The 16357-nt window shown below is 39.5% G+C and overlaps 1 protein-coding gene and 1 pseudogene across 3 annotated transcripts in view; one reads left to right on the top strand and one right to left on the bottom strand.

The window, feature by feature from the left end:
- Positions 1-16357, top strand: part of Dnajc6 (DnaJ heat shock protein family (Hsp40) member C6) — a 152984-nt gene that overhangs the window by 68655 nt on the left and 67972 nt on the right. The gene's annotated exons all lie outside the window — the stretch shown is intronic.
- On the bottom strand, positions 9823-16143 carry LOC117794830 (prothymosin alpha-like; annotated as a pseudogene).

The raw sequence follows: 16357 nt of genomic DNA on the forward strand, positions 1-16357 counted from the left end.
GCTCAAGGTATGGGTTGGTACCAGAAATTAAACCACACCCAAAAGGAGTTTTTTGCAAGTTGCAAGAAGGCCCTTTGCTTCTCAGGGAGCTGGTATGGAACAGGCCTAAATTTTAAAATGGCTGTCTTTGGCTTGGATTATCACCTGCAGGCAGCTGAGGTACTTGGTTCAAGCTTGTGTCTTGGTTTCCATGGGATCCATTCAAACTTTTATTCACTCAGCAAACACTGTTAAAAAGAGAAGCCCAAGTTCACTGCTATGGGAAATAAAAAAGGAAAAACAAAGCGAAAGTATCTGTCCTAAAGGAGCTTAGAAGACACTATTGTGGTTAAGAATTCAGATGTGGCTCTGTGTTACCTGGGCTTGAAGTCTGACTTTGATGCTTCTGTTTTTATTTTACATAAATATATTTTTGGTGCTGGGGATGGAACTATTGCGAGGCGGCCAGAACCTCGCTAGGATAATTTTTCCTGCTCAGGAAGAGATAAGACACCTGAAAAAATAAAGTCTGAAATAGCGAAGAAAAGAAAGGCAAAGTTAGAAAAATAGTTTCAAATGCAGAGTGCCTGATACATCCAGCCCACACAGGAGCTGGAGTTGAACAGTTGAAAAACATCTCTGATTGTTTATTGAAGGGAGAGCATCAAAGGCAGGGATAAGGTTTCAGGGGTGGAGTCTTGCTTCCTGATGTCTTGCAGTCGACAGGTTGACTGGCATCTTGGTAGGCCCCACCAATCTCTGAAAGGCTGTGTGGCTAAATAGCAGGTCACCCCATTTCCAGAGCTGTGTGGAACCTGGCAGAGCTGAATAGAAATTCACATGTATCTGGGCAATCTTACCAGCAAGATTGCCACTGGAAGTTCCCAGATACAAGATTTTTCTATTCACTAGCTGCAATGCTGGTTTGGTCCACACATAGTCCATGGATGGGACATGAAACACAGGGCCTCAAACATGCTAAGCAAGTGCTACCACCCAAGTACACCCCCCAGTCAGACACTTCTAAATTTATGTGATTCATTTTAGGATGGGGTTAAAAACATCTCTGTCATATGATTTTTTTTTAAAAAATTATTTTTTAGTTGTAGTTGGACACAATATCTTTATTTTATTTATTTTTTATGTGGTGCTGAGGATCAAACCCAGGGCCTTACACATGCTAGGCGAGTGCTCTACCACTGAGTACAACCCCGCTCTGTTATATGATTTTAAATTTTTTTTTTTATATTTGTAGATGGACAGCATGCCTTTATTTTATTTGTATATTTTTAATGTGGTTCTGAGGATCCAACCCAGTGCCTCCCATGTGCAAGGCAAGTGCTGTGCCCCTGAGCTACAGCCTCAGCCCTGTCATAGGATTTTTGATGGTTCAAAAGTTGACAAGCTTAGAGTGTTTAGTACAATGTCTACTCAAAGAAATTTCAGTTGTTTTCATAGCAAAACAATTTTAAAATGAGATTTCAGTTTTTTGTTATTTGTGCTACTCCTGCTATGGAATCTGGGGATGGTATGTATTTTCTAATTCAGAGTTTTCAAATTTGATTAGTACTAGGTTGCTTTTCTCAAAAAACGTTGGCAAAGAGAGGAACAGCTAACGTACTTGTGCCAAGATGTGATGCTCTGTGAGGGAGTTCTGAGAAGGCAGAGGCAGACCTTCTGGCTTAGATTACTTGAGCCTGGTCTTGAAGGCCAAAGAGGATTTCAGCATTCGCATAAAGTTGGAAAGAGTGTTTTTAGAGGAAGAAATAGAATGATAAAGAGATGGAGGAAAGAGCATTGAATCTTTACCCATGTTGTAATAAAATACCTTTGGTTGTAAGAAATAGCCTGTTTTCAAATATCTTCCTTAAAACCAAAGGCACTGTTATAAAGTCTCAGAGTAAGTTCTGGGTCCTGGGAAAGAAGGCAAGACGCGGCCTCACATGAACCTGGAAGTCCAGCTTGGGAGCCTCCTGGGCTGCCATCTCTCTCCAGTGCTTCACGGTTCTTGTTTTCCCTTCCCTGCACATTTGTTTTGCTCTTTGTCCTCTCTCTGCTGACCAGCTTTCCTGTCTTCTCTGTGTACACGGCTTCCTCAAAGGTCCCAAGTTCACGTGTGACTATCTCAAGCAACAAATCCTCATCGATCTTCTCTATTTCTGAATCCCAAACTCTAAGTTCCAGGAGGAAGGAATCCAGTTGTGGTATAGGTGTTCTTTATACACTTCATGTCACCCTATAACTGAAGTCAGAGCAGGGGGTGTGAGGAGCCCTTCTCGTGGAGTCAGCATGGTTAGCAAATTCCTCCTCAAAGATGAAAAAGGAACAAAACTGCCCCTCAAGTGGATCCTTTGCTCACATGTATGTAACTAAAGTATGAGGCAAACACAATGGGCAGGAAGGAAGTAGGTTGATGAAGACTTCCCTTTAGTGGGACACCAGCCCTGGCCTTGCAGTGTAGGCAAGATGGGATGAGGGAGGACATCTCAGGCTAGAGGCTGGGAAGAACAGAATGTGTAACAGCAAGCAGTTCAGTAAGTACATATGTGCTGGCACTTCATTCATTCAGATGACAAATATTTATCGAGGGCCTTGTATGGAGGACTGTATGTTTATGGATGAAGAAATAAAATTAGAATAGTTAATTGCTTTCCCAAGGTTATGGAACATGGGAATATGAACCGTGACTTTCATGTTTCAAGGTCTTCAAATTTTTCCCCTCTATTATTTCCTTCATTCATGTCTTTTCTAGTAGATTCTACAAGGTCAAAAATGACCTACAGAAAGGTTGCTTGCTCATGCTTTTTTTTTTTTTCTTTCTAAATAGAGAATTTTTGAAATCGTTCATTGTCTTTACTTCCTAGAGTGAGAATAGGCATTTAGTATCTATAACTCTAAGATGAGTTATGTGTAGGTGTATGTTTGTTTGTTTTAGAGGAAGCATTTAGTCAGATGATTTTAAAGATCTGTTCTAACTCTTAACATTTTGAATTTGCACTTGTTCTTTCATTTCAGAAATGCTGGTAACCAGTTAGATTTAATTTATTCCAGAATTATTTCTCATAGGAAAAATTTTAGAGAAGTCTAAAATGTCCTCAAATAGTTTGGTTCAGAAAATTATGATGTGTTGCTAGACTATTGTTTTTAAATGGCTGTTAAAAATAATTTAAGGAGGGCTGGGGTTGTGGCTCGATGGTAGAATGCTCACCTAGCATGCATAAAGCACTGGGTTCAATCCTCAGCACCACATAAATGTAAAATGAATATATTGTGTCCACCTGAAACTCAAGAATAAATATCAAAATATAATACAGTGGGAATATCTTCAAAATATAAACTTAGTGGGATAAATAAGAAACAAGTTATGTACATTAAATCAAACAACAGATACATACACACATAAAAATCATTGTAAAGGTACATACCAGTCCAAAATGAAGTAACTAGATCAAAATATTACAAAAGAATCTTTAGGTAGTAGACTGCCAGTAATTAAAACAATTTTTTAATATTGAGGATATAGCTTAGTGGTAGAATGCTTCCTTACTATGTGCAAGACCCTGGGTTCAATCCCTAGCACCAAAAAAAAAAAAAAAAAAAAAAAGAAAGAAAGAAAAAACAATAGGTGTTTTGTTAAATTTTCAACAGTGAATTTGTATTTCACAATTACAATTTTATGTAACTATATTTTTTCCTAAAGCTACTTTTATAACTGAGATTTTTTAAAAAATAATTATAGACTCACTTATAGTTGTGAACAATTGCTCATTTCTCCTGGTGGTACTATTTTGCAAAACTGTAGTGTAATATCACATCCAGGATATTCACATTGATTAATTCCTCCTCAAACTCCCCTAGTTTTACTTCTTCAAGTGAGTGTCTGTGATACCTATTTTATCACCTCTGAGGATTCTGAAAGGCACCACTGCAATCAAGAAACCGAACAATTCCAAAATCACAAGGAATCTTCATATTGACTTTATAACTACATACTCACTTACCATCATTCTTGAAAGAAAAGAATAGGATCTTAACCTCAATGTGTAGGGAATTTATTTTGGTTTTTCATCTGAAGGCAAAATTTTAGAACCTTAAGGACATAGACGTCTTTGTAGTCACCCAGAATGTGAGCATTTTAAAGGAGAATTGGAAAGGATTCTATGACTTCATCAACTTGAGCTCTTTCTACTCTTAATCCCCAGATGCTTCTGCCTTCACAGTGCAGGTCTGGAGTTAGGTGTTTTCCCTGGAAACGCTAATCCTCTCAGTCTGTGTCTGGTGCTGCTTCTCTGGCTCTGCTTATACTCTGTATTTTCCCTATCGTGGCACTTTTCTTGTTTTGTAATGGTCTATAGATTATCAGTAAATTCTAGGTGAGTGACTGGCATCTGGATGAGAGCCGTTTCCCAGTTTCTGAGAAGCCTGCAGCTGCCAGCTCTCCTTCATCTCCCACCCTTTGTGTTTCTTTTGATCCTGCCTGCATTTCAAGCCCAGCATTTATGTGGCAGGCCCTCACTTATTTTGGCTGTGCAACTACTTGTCCAGTCCATAAATTCCAGCCCTCTACCTGCTGGTGCTTCCACCAGGGTGACTAATATCTTCTGAGCTTATCACGTATTTCTCTTTTCTTCTTCTATTTATAAAGGCAATAAGGCAATGATGAATACTATATGTAGCTATGAGCCCAGCACTGTGCTGTGTTCTTTACATGTATTATCTTTTTAGATAAAGTATCTTCAGGTTATGTTTTATTATCCTTATGTTTAAAATGAGAAAGCTCAGGCTCTAAAAGAAAAATGGAAGAAAATAAAAAAGGGTGAAGAGCTTGGTTAGGATCATGCATCTGGGTAAGTGCAGAGCAAGATTCTAATCTTCTAATCTAGGATTGTCTATTACAAAGCCCATTTTTCTGACTAGTCTGTAAGAAGGATCTGAGCCTCTAAGGAACTATTTTAACTCATGGTTCTTCTAAGTCTCAGCTCTGTCTCTAGGAACCTGTATCCAGGTTCTAGCCCCTTGAACCCCTCAGTGAGGCAGCTCTGGACTTTGGAAGACAGCCATTCTATGACTACACCAGAAAAATTGTCTTTTGATGTTCAGTGGAAATCTTCACTTTTATTTAGTGAAATATCTACATGAGTTGTAGTTTGGGCCTTGGGCATAACATAAGTTCCTCTGAATCTGTGGATCCTGCATGGTACAGCTAAAAGGGATTTTTCTGCTTTTACCTATTTATTTTACAGATGAGGAGATGTGAGTGCAAGGAGAGGAGCCCTGTTCAACTTACCATCCTTGAGTTACTTGAAATGTTATCTTGTCATTCTGGCTTACCTTTCTCTTTCTAGCTCTTCCAGTCTTTCCTCTTGAGATGGGTTTTTTTGACCTTTCTTTGCCCCAGTCATTCCCCTTATGGTCAGCCTCCAGCTGGCCTGTGTCCCTCTTGTTTTTGGAACTGACTTCAATATTCCAAATTTGGGTTGATTGCCTGGAGTCCTACAGTTTAATTCTGCAAATCATTATGAGACCCTGCTATAGGCCAGGGACATATTGTAACCCAGTCACCTTTTGCTTATTTCCATCCCCTCTCCACACTGTGTTTACGATACTATGGTTTTTTGTACATGTAACAAAAGACATTAGAACTATAGCGTTAACCAGATGAAAGCTTGTTTGCTCATCTGGGACAGATGCTCCACCCTATGAAGTAGCAAGGCTTCCAAGTGGCCTCTCTCTTGCTGCTTTTTGATCCTTGGATGTTACTTTCTTTATCAAGAGGGCCAACCTGTGCAGTTTTTTTCCTAGCCAATGTGAAGGCACAACTGATGGGTGCCTCCTCTTTTCTCAAGAAACAGCCTGAAAGTTGAACTCTTCTTAAACACACACACACACACACACACACACACACACACACACACGTCCCATTGGTCAGAATTTAATCTCATGATCGCACCTACCTGAAGGGAATCTGGGAAATGTAGTCTTTTATTGTAGGAGGCTGTGTGTCAACTAAAATATTCCTAAGAAAAGGGGATGGTGGTTTTTGATTGGCAAATATCAGTCTTTTCCATACCCTGCCTTTTTCAGCTCCAGGAAAGCAGGCCCTGGTTGTTACTCTATGACCATTGGCTTCCCCAGCTTATGAAGTACCATTTCTAGGAAAGATGGCAAAATATGATCTTCTAGAAATTCTCAGAATTCCATGAGGGTCTGAAATTCAAAATCTTTGGTGAGGAGATCACAATGGTAAAATGTATTGGGGGCTACTGTTTTATTTGCTGGGATTATTTAATATTTAAGATGCATTATCTTATTTAAGTCAGAGGAATCTTGGTGGGGGGCATGTATTATGATTAATTCCCAATTTACAGATCAAATTTTCCAGAGAGATGAAGTCATCTCCCAAGGTCACACAGCAGATGCAGGATGAAACAGCTACGTATTTATCTAAGTACACTGGGACCTGAGGTCATTGCCCACTTGCTTTGATAACAGATAAATCAGAGTTGCTCATTAACACTTCATAAAGCCCTCTCATGTGCCTCCATAATAATTAGAAACTTCCAATTATAACCTGAGCAGGAAGTGTTGTTTTAAATAGGTCGTAAGCCCAAGTTGAAGGGACAGGACTTACATCCTGTTTGCTGAGTGTGAGCTCAGGTCAGACAAAATAGTTGGTGACCAAATTAAAAAAAGGCCCTTGTCCCTGTGCTCTATCTATCAGTAGTGCTTCTCTGGGTATTTTCTTTTACGTGAGGAAACTGAGGCACCGACATAGGCATTGACCTCTGCCTAGCAGAGTTACGTGTGGTAGAGTTAGGATTTGGCTCCACATTGGTCTGATGTCAAGCTGGAAATCTTAATTAGCGTGGTGTCTCATGTTCATTACCCTGGTGGGGTGCGCTTCTATTTCCTCCTGTTTGGGATTTCCCCAGCATGTCCGGCAACTGGTGCCCAGCCTGTTTGCTGGTCTTGCTGCACCTGGTTAGAGATTATAGGCTCTAATTGTTCACTGACTTTTTTAGACTCTTATTTGCTGATAGCCTTGCTTAAAAATTTTTTTTTCTTATAGTATGGAGGGTGGATTATGCATACAAATCATAACAATGGGGTACTGTATGAAGAAAACATGTCTCTATGGTAAACTTGTTTTCCCAACTCAAATCAGGATATGTGGACCACTTGAGAGGCACTGGACTCGTAGATATTTTAGAATTATCTGGGGAGCTGTGGGTGGTAGTGGGGAAGCTACCCTTTCTGAACGGGTAATATTTATCGTGGGATCTACTGGACAATAAGAAGAAATCAGTCATGCAAAGAGCCAGAAAGCAGCTCTTAGAAGAAGGAACAGCAAAAACAAATGCTCTGGGTGGGGAAATGAAAGACAGATTAGGAATTGAACTAGTATCGTGTTTGAGTCTTACATGTTTTAGAGTTTGTTTGTTATAGGAGGGGAGACAGAAGCTCATTGTCAGCAATAACCTCTACCCTCATGAATCAATGGCTATTTTTGGACAAGCTTCAATGAAGCTAGGAGTAAGTGCCTTCATGCTTGTCAGATTCTACTTTGCTTGTACATCTTTGGAAGAGCGATAAACAGCATCCTTGATGAAGTGCTGTTGTCTTTCACTTCATTAAATTCACCTTTGGATGTGGTTAAATCAACAGAGTTCTTTTGGGATTTCCCGGGGTCTTTGGATATAAGAAAGCAGTGAAGTTTTTGATATTAGCAATGCTTTATAAAATTATTTACATCATTTTTTCCTCTCAAAATCCCTTTCAAGCATTTAATGGGTTGGAAGTTAGATTGTTACATCAGAATCACAACTTAGAATTTATAGAAAATTGGAGGGTGCTCAAAGGGTGTTCTGTTGACTGAGGAGTTGGGCTGTTCTGAAAACAATGGCAGATTCTTTTATTTACAGTGGCCACAGCCTCACAGATGTGCATCAGCTGGCTATAGTCCATCAATAACTAAGCAGATTTGTACATTGTTCCAATTTGGGCACTTGCGTTCTTACTCTAATGTTAATTCAGCTGTTCATATTAAGAATTTTAACATAGCAAGGAGTTCTTTTTAAAAAGCCAACAAAAAGAACACAAGTTCAACAATTAATTGTGGGAATCTGAAAGTACATTCTGGACTTGTTACTTGTCCAGGCTCAGCAGAGATCCTTTTGATGTACCCTCGATTACAATAGAAATAACAGCTTGGTGAAATAAGCAGACTCTTAAGGTAGAGAACTGAAGCCCTGTGAAGAGCCTTATCTTCTAAATGTATTGTGCTTTGCCATTGGCCATGAATAAAAACCATCAGTACCTTATTTTCCGTTTATAAAGCGCTTCCACAGACTTTGTTCTGCTTCATTTTTACAGCTGCTTTCTGAGCTGGGGATAGTTATCTTCATTTTATGGCTGAGGATACTGAGGCTCAAAAGCATTAAGTCACAACATAACAAGCAGGAGACAGAACCAGCATTCCCATCTGGTTATTGTGCAAGTAGTTGGAACACCCGAAAGACATAGTAGCTTAAAAAGTGTCAGGGCCATCATTAGAAAAACAACTTAGGATTGTTTTCTCCATGGGTATTGTCTTAAACTTTTGAGAAAATAACTGTAAATTATGCTCCATCCTAACCTTAATAGTGCTTTTCATAATGCCCTTGGCACTATTTGGTTAGTTTCCCCAAATTTTAGTGTTTATATTGTCTTGTGTTTAATTATATCATGTTGAAGGTAGAACCTAGAAAACCATTATTACAGATTGTTTGCATGACATTTTTTAAAATAGGAAGCATAGACATGAATAGAAATAAATATAATTATGCAAAGTAACTGAGGTTTCAGCCAGGTCGGTATCTGTTTTATCTATTATAAGAAGTGCTAAAGATAAATTATGAATCTCTTGGACTAAATACTTGAGAAAAAGATGGCAATTTTATTGTTAGGTTAATGTACGCATCTCTGTTTTGGAGAGAGCAATAACAAAACTGTGTCAAAGGAAAAGGGAGACTCAGATGAGATTATACTTGGAATATTTTCTAGGCAGACATGAAAACTGAAAATATAAGATGTAACCCCATGTGACAGAAGAATTAGGAGAATGCAGACTACAAAACCCCTAAGCTGGGCAGTCTCTCTCAGGGTGGTGAATCGTGAGGTCTTTGAGAAAGGTGTTTCCCGGGGTGGTGCATACAACATGCAGAATTGCTGCTGGAGAAGAGACAGCATAAATACTCTTTTTGTGTTGTTAGAACAACTCAGCAAAATAAAATTCGGGTTTATTGTTGGGCAACATTATTTCACACATACATCAAACAGGCCAAAAAAATAAGCAGCAACTTCATAGACAAACAAAGGAAAAAAAAAAGAAACCTTTTTATCTTTGGTCTTTTTAACCGTCTCATACAAACCAACTACTTATAGTACAGCTAAAGCACATACACACAAAAAGTTACTGGAATGCTTGGAATAAGATTTTTTTTGTCTTTGTTTTTGCCTTTTTTTTTTTTTACAAGTTTTTTTTTTTTTTCTTCTTTGAGATTATAATTAACATGGTCACACCACAAGTAAAGTCAGAAGTAGGAGAGAAAACGCTCCAAAGCCTGGTTTGGTCATCTGAGATCATTAAAAATGGCTGACCACTAACAATATAAAAAATACAAACAATTTTTCCTTTTTTAAAGTACTTAAAAAAAAAAAAGCAGGGCCTTGGAAGTTTTGTTCTTTTTTCCTCCCCTGTTGCAAATTCACGTTGTGGTTTGGTTGGGTGGTGAAGAGCGCGTGTCACTGCAGGTGGCACTGCCCGCGGTGGGCCGGTGGGCGGGACAGGCCTCTCTACTGGAAGGTGACCACGTTTAGATTCTGAGGTGGGAAGTGGAGGGTGAATAGGTCACGGTGGCCTTTTATTTTTAGTTTAACTTTTCCTTTTTTTGCTGTCTAGTCATCCTCATCGGTCTTCTGCTTCTTGGTATCAACATCATCGTCCCGGTCATCTTCAGCTGCCCGATTGCCCATAGCTGCCTCAGCCTCCTCATCTTCATCTCCATCCTCTTCCTCGCCATCACCTTCCTCCTCCTCCTCCTCCTCTTTCTCACCACCTTCTTCCTCTTCTTCATCCACCTCATTGTCAGCCTCCTGTTCCCCACTTTCCTCATTAGCATTCCTATTAGCAGGGGCGCCTCTTCCATTCTCTGCCTCCTCCACAACTTCCTTCTTCTCCTTTAAATCCTTGGAGGGGATCTAGGAGCTAGTGTCCACACTGCGTTGGACACTGTGGGGCACTTCGGTGATCCCATGCAGCAGGTTAAAAAGGAAACTAGGTTGCAGGGACTCTGGTGATAAAGCTGCCGGAGTCCGCAGTGGAGATGGTTGCGCAGAGTGGGAAGCAGCCAGTGGGCTAAATACTCTTTTTATAGAAGCATTTTTTTTGGTGTTTATAGTTATACATTACAGTAGGGTGTATTTTGACATATTATACGTACAGGGAGTGCAGCCCATTCCAATTTTCACCCCATTCTTGTGGTTGTACACGATGTGGAGTTACATTGGTTGTATAGTCATATATGAGCATAGAAAAGTTATGTCTGATTCATTCTGCTGTCTTTCCTATTCTCATCCCCCTCCAATCCCTTCATTCCCTTTTGCTAAACCAATGAACTTTTTTTCTATATTTTCCTTCCCTACCCTCCCTTGTTATGGGTTGGCATTCACATATCAAAGAGAACATTCAGGCTTTGGGTTTTGGGATTGGCTTATTTCACTTAGCGTGATATTCTATAGTTCCATCCATTTCCCGGCAAATGCCATAATTTCATTCTTCTCTATGGCTGAGTAATATTCTATTGTGTATATATACTACATTTTCTTTATCCATTTATCAGTTGAAGGGCATCTAGGTTGGTTCTAACTTGGCTCTTATGAGTTGAGCTGCTATAAACATTGATGTTTCTGCATCACTGTAATATGCTGATTTTAAGTCCTCTGGGTATAAAGAATTGGGATAGCTGAGTCATTCCATTCCAAGTATTCTAAGAAATCTCTATACCACTTTTCAGAATGGTTGCACCAATTTGCAGTCCCACCAGCAATGTATGAGTAAACTTCCCCCTACATCCTTGCCAATATTTATTGTTACTTGTATTCTTTTTTAATATTTATTTTTTAGTTGTAGTTTATTTATTATTTATATATTTATTATTGTATTTATTTATTTTTATGTGGTGCTGAGGATCCAACTCAGGGCCTCACACATGCTAGGCAAGTGCTCTACCACTGAGCCGCAACTCCAGCCCCTACTTGTATTCTTGATAATTGCCCGGAGTGACTTTGAAAATCGATACTCCAATAAAATAGAAAATCATGACGACATTGACAAATTCCTAGAGACATATGACCTAACCAAATTGAAATGGGAAGACATAGAAAATTTAAACAGATCAATTTCGAGCAATAAAATTGAAGATGCTTTCAAAAGCCCACAAAGAAAAGCCCAGGACCGGATGGATTCTCAGCCACGTTCTACCAGACCTTCAAAGAACTTACACCAATACTCCTCAGATTATTCCATAAAATAGAAAAAGGAGGGAACCCTTCCAAACTCATTCTATGAAGCTACTATCACCCTGATACCCAAACTGGACAAAGACACATCAAGGAAAGAAACTTCAGACCAGTATCCCTCATGAACATAGATGCAAAAATTCTTAATAAAATCCTGGCAAATTGTGTACCAAAACATATTAAAAATATAGTGCACCATGATCAAGTGGGTGATGTAAGTTTGGTTGAACGTATGGAAATCAATAAATGTGATTCATTATATCAATAGACTTAAAGACAAGAATCATGATCATCTCAATAGATGCAGAAAAAGCATTTGACAGAATTCAACATCCGTTCATGTTCAAAACACTAGAAAAACTAGGGATGGTAGGAACATACCTCAACATTGTAAAAGCTGTCTATGCTAAACCCAAGGCCAACGTCATTCTAAATGGGGAAAAATTGAAAACATTCCCTCTAGAAACTGGAACAAGACAGGGATGCCCTCTTTCACCACTTCCATTTAACATAGGCCTTGAAACCCTAGCCAGAGCAATCAGACAGAAGAAAGAAATTAAAAGGATAAGAATAGGAAAAGAAGAGCAAAAATACTCTTGGCACAGCTAACGATGCCTAGGAAAGGGGTGAGCACTTCCAGGAGAAGGGAGAGCATGGGCTGTTGGGAGGATCGCAAGTCCTTTCCTCGGACTGGAGCTAGGGGCTGGTGGATGGAAGGGCCCCTGAACTTTTTTAAAACAGTAGATTCTAGTTCACATTTCAACAGTAGCCCGCTGGAGATGATTAAAGGCGTCCAGAGCTGGGGCTGGGGGTCAGCAGGACATTTAGGAGGCTATAGATAGAAATGGCCAGATCTAGGGTTCTGGCTGGTGGTGGGCACATAAAAAGGTGAGCTGGATTTCATTTAATTTTATTTTATTTTTGCCTATGGGAACAGGGCTGGGGGTGAGGGAGGGAATAAGGCCACTCAGTTTTCTCTGTATCCACCCAGTACCCAGGAGCTGCCCATGCCAAACAGTCACGTCTCCACCAGGGCCTAGTGGCCAGTCAACCAGAGAGGTTTTCAGTTCTTGAACAGTTTCTTTCCTAATCATCACTCCCAGCCCAAGTTGCTAATGCCTATGGGGCTTCTCTATTCACAGAACCTGTGGAGAAATTATTGCCTTTTTTGGTGTATGTCCACACTTTTCATGCAGAGTTGATTTATTCATTTATTTTAAATATATATCTGTATATACATATATTTACTTATTTTTAGTTGTAGATGGGCACAACACCTTCATTTTATTTATTTATTTATTTATCTATCTATTTATTTATTTATTTTTATGTGGTGCTGAGGATGGAGCCCAGTGCTTCATACATGTGACGCAAAGGCTCTGCCACTAAGACACAACCTCAGCCCCAGAGCTGATTTATTTTAACATAGGAGGAAAGACCTGTCTTCAGGCCAACCAGGGGTGTGGTGTTCAGGAGGTTAATTAGAAGTGAGAAACCTTCTCGTATATGTGGAATAAAAGCATCTAAGTAGCATGCCCTTCTTTCACTATAATAATGGTTGTGATAAGAATGACTAGAACTAAAATTTGAAGGTCTAGTCTATATAGCTTGAGACTTCCTATCACCTAGAAGACAAAATTCATGTTTTCTTAAAGGCATTCTATAACATGGTCTTGCCTACCCAGCCATCCTTTGCTCACTGCTCTGTACACAGTATTGCTAATCAGTTTATAGTCCTGAATATATGGTCAAAATTAACAATATTTGGTTGGGCACAGTGGGACACACCTGTAATCCCAGCTACCTGGGAGGTTGAGGCAGGAGGATTCCAAGTTTGAGGTTAACCTGGGCAACTTAGTGAGACGCTGTCTTAAAATAAAAAAAAATGAGGGGCTGGGGTTGTAGCTCAGTGGTAGAGTGATCGCCTAGCAAGTGTGAGGCCCTGGGTTCGATCCTCAGCACAACATAAAGATAAATAAATAAAATAAAGGTATTGTATTCATCTACAACTATAAAAAATAATTTAAAAAAGGACTGGGGTTGTAGCTCAGTGGTTGAACACCCTCATCCCCAGTACCACCACCACCTCAAAAACAAAATCTAAACTACAACAAAACCTACAGTGTTTATTGAGCCAGACACTCTGGGAGATATTGGCCAAATGAAACTATTCTTTTATGGAATTTCTTTTCTAGTATGTGGAGATAGTGGGAGAGCAGAGTAAATATAGTCTCATCAAGGAAAATAAGCTATTATGAGGAGAATGGGAATGGTTGATTTGAAAAGCCCGTGGAAGAAATATTTAGGTAGAGACCTGTAGGGAGTGAGGAAGCAAGCTCATGTGGACATGTAGATGATAAGTTGTGCAAGTGTAAGTACAAAGGTCCTGAGGCAAGTGCATATTGAATAGAGGGTAGTGTGACTGCAACAAAGAGAGGGAATGAGGTGAAGGAGACAGGGCCAGAGAGTCATAAGGAGGCCAAGTCCTATAATGCCTCAGAGACATTAAGAATTTTTATTCTAAGTGAGATGGGAAATCATTTGACGATTTAACAGCAGACTAACATGATTTGCCCTATTTATTATAAGATCACTTTCTTTTCTGTCTATTAACCAGACCTAAGAGAGAAAGGGGTGGAGGCAGAGACATCTAGTTAAGAGCCTGCTGCAATAATTCACGTATGAGAAATGATTGTGGCTGAGATCAGGTTGGGAGGACCATCAGTAGGGAGGAAAAGTGGATAGTATCTACATAAGAGTGTGTGTAAATAAATATATACATTGTACTTAATGTCATGCTTATTAAGCAAGCACTCTATCACAGAGTGATATACCCAGCCTTCTAAGTTAAAATATGCATTAAATAGGAAGGAGAAATACACTAGAAACAGAAATCCGTGACCCTGTTATTCAGCTCTTACAAGTGTCACCTCATGACTCGTCTCCTATGTTCTGCACCTGTGCCTGCCCCTCTAGATTATCGTGAAGTAGAGCCCAGTCATAACATAATTTCACCCTTAAATATTTCAATATGTCTCTAAAATATGAGGGCTTATTTTAAAAACATCACCACAGTATCCTCATCCTGTTTAAAGTATCAATTGTTCTTAATATCATCCAATATCTGTCTGCTTAAAATTTTCCAATTCTTAAGAGTAGGAGTCTTATCTTTTCCTTTTTAGAGTTTGCCTGAGCCAAGATCCAAATAATACATTGAAGTTGATTGACATGTCTCTAAGTCTTTTAATATTTTTAAAGTTTTCATTCCCTCTTTGTCCTCTTGCAATCTATGTTTGTACTATAGATTTTCCTGAAGTTTGGATTTTGCTAATTGCATCCTATGGTAGCATTTAATCTATGTGTTCCTGGTAGTTAGATTTAGACTTGATCAGATTTTTTTTGGATTAGATTATTTTTGCAAAACTGTCTCATACATATACAATGTATGGTTGTTACTATTTTTGTGATTGTTGCCTAGTTCCACTATTTTATTAGAGCTTGCAAACAGTAAGTTCTATCATTTCCTTCTTTGTTAGCTGCAATACTTCTAGGAGGAAAAAATTTCCCTCATCAGATATTTGGCTACCTTCAAATATAGTTTATAAAGTAGAGGCAAGAAAAAGGCTTGAATTTTTTTCCTACCAGTTTTTTTTTTTTTAAAGGGATGGGGAGTTCTCAAGCCTTCACCAGGTGACTAATGAACTTTCTCTCTCTCATATTTTAAACATCAATTTATTTTTTGACCTACTCTAATTATTTTTACTGCAGCTCAAATGGACCCATCTTTGGCTTGTGGGAGCCTCTTCCATTTGTTATCCTTTTTTTTTTTTTGATAGTAGTGGGGATTGAACTCAGGGGTGCTCCACCACTAAGCCATTTTCCCAGCCCTTCTTATTTTTTATTTTGAGACAGGATCTCACTAAATTCCAAGGCGGGCTTTGAACTTGCAACCTTCCTGCCTCAACCTCACAAGCCACAACCATCTTGCCTTCTAAGAGCTTATGGAAAATATGCTTATATTTAAAGGCTAAAAGAAGGGCAACTGGACAGTGGTCAGTCATCAGGTGGTCACTTGAGATTAATTCCAAGTGCAGAGAAGGAGGATAGAAGGAATTTGCAGCTGGCCAACCTATTATGTAATAGCCATGACCAGGGTTTCCAGGGCAGAAACAGAAGCAAACCATGATGGAGATTTGAATGCTTTGTTCTGCAGATGATGTCACCCTCAGTGGCAGCTAAAACTACAACTCCATGTTCAGTTTGGTGGGGCTTCTACCAGTGCATGGCTTGTGGTAAATTGCATGGATCAAAATTGGACATTCACAGTACAGTCTGTGAATCATGGGGTCAGCCAGTATTGGTGGGACTATAGAGAGCAGGAAAATCCACCACTTACTTTACAGAGGAAGAGACTTTTCCTGGAGATGGAAAGCCATTTGCTTAAGAGCACACATGTATATGGAATGTGCAACTCCATGGGTTACCCTCATGGTTCAGATAATGTGGATTCTCAAATGCCTGGATTTGTGGCTGGGAGGGAGTAGACTTGGAATTTGGAGGTGTGCTGGTAGGACGGCTGATGGCTGCTCTTTCCACTGCCCCCATGGTCCTCGGTGAGTCCAGGCTCCCACTCTTATCAGAACAGAATCAGTGACAGCTGAAGAAAGAGCTGGGCACCCCCAGGATGAGCCATTTCTGCTATTTGACTCATACTGGGCAAGGGCTTCCTTGGGTCCTTGCAGAACTACAGCCATCCATACAGTATTGACGACTGCAGTGAGAACTCAGCTCTCTGTCAAACAAGAAAGATGATGAATGC

This window comes from Marmota flaviventris, chromosome 10 (assembly GCF_047511675.1).
Source record: "Marmota flaviventris isolate mMarFla1 chromosome 10, mMarFla1.hap1, whole genome shotgun sequence".
Lineage (NCBI taxonomy): Eukaryota > Metazoa > Chordata > Mammalia > Rodentia > Sciuridae > Marmota > Marmota flaviventris.